Below are 1,039 nucleotides of genomic sequence, written 5' to 3' on the forward strand. Positions count from 1 at the left end.
TGAGGGCAGGCCCCCATGCTATCCAGCCTTATTTCCCTGATGCTGCCTGTATGGCCTGGCATACAGGCAGCACTCGGGAAAACTTGTTGGAATGTCCTACGCTTCCTATAATTGTTGACTGAACAAGACCCCTGAGACCTCCTCACTTCCAATTGACAAATTTGTCACAGATTTGTTTATGTTATTGCTGTTGTTTTTAGGTAACGTCGAGTTGGTTCCAACTCATAGTGACCCTAAGTACAACAGAACAAAACACTGCCCAGTATTATTGTTGTCGTTGTTAGGTGCTGTTGAGTTGGTTCTGACTCATAGCAACCATATGTACAACAGAATGAAACACTGCCCAGTCCTGCACCATCCTCACAATCGTTATGCTTGAGCCCATTGTTGTAGCCACTGTATCAATCCATCTCATTGAGGTTCTTCCTCTTTTTTTCCCTGACCCTCTAATTTACTAAGCACGATGTCCTTCTCCAAGAACTGGTCCCTCCTGATAACATGTCCAAAGAATGTGAGATGTAGTTTGCCACCCTTGCTTCTAAGGAGCGTTCTGTTTGTACTTCTTCCAAGATAGATTTGTTTGTTCTTTTGGCAGTTCATGTTATATTCGATATTCTTCGCCAACACCACAATTCAAAGACGTCAATTCTTCTTCAGTCTTCCTTATTCATAGTATAGCTTTCACATGCATATGAGGCAGTTGGAAATGCCATGGCTTTGGTGAAGTGCACCATAGTCTTCAAGGTGACTTCGTTGCTTTTAAACAATCCAAAGAAGTTTTTGCAGCTGATTTGTCCAGTGCAATGCGTCTTTTGATTTCTTGACTGATGCTTCCATGGGTATTGATTGTGGATCAACTAAAATGATATTCTTGACAATTTCAACCTTTTCTCCATTTATCATGATGTTGTTTATTGGTCCAGTTGTGAGGGTTTTTGTTTTCTTTATGTTGAGGTGTAATCCATACTGAAGGCTGTGGTCTTTCATCTTCATCAGTAAGTGCTTCAAGTCCTCTTTTCTTTCAGCAAGCAAGATTGTA

Source organism: Elephas maximus, chromosome 10 (assembly GCF_024166365.1).
Source record: "Elephas maximus indicus isolate mEleMax1 chromosome 10, mEleMax1 primary haplotype, whole genome shotgun sequence".
NCBI lineage: Eukaryota > Metazoa > Chordata > Mammalia > Proboscidea > Elephantidae > Elephas > Elephas maximus.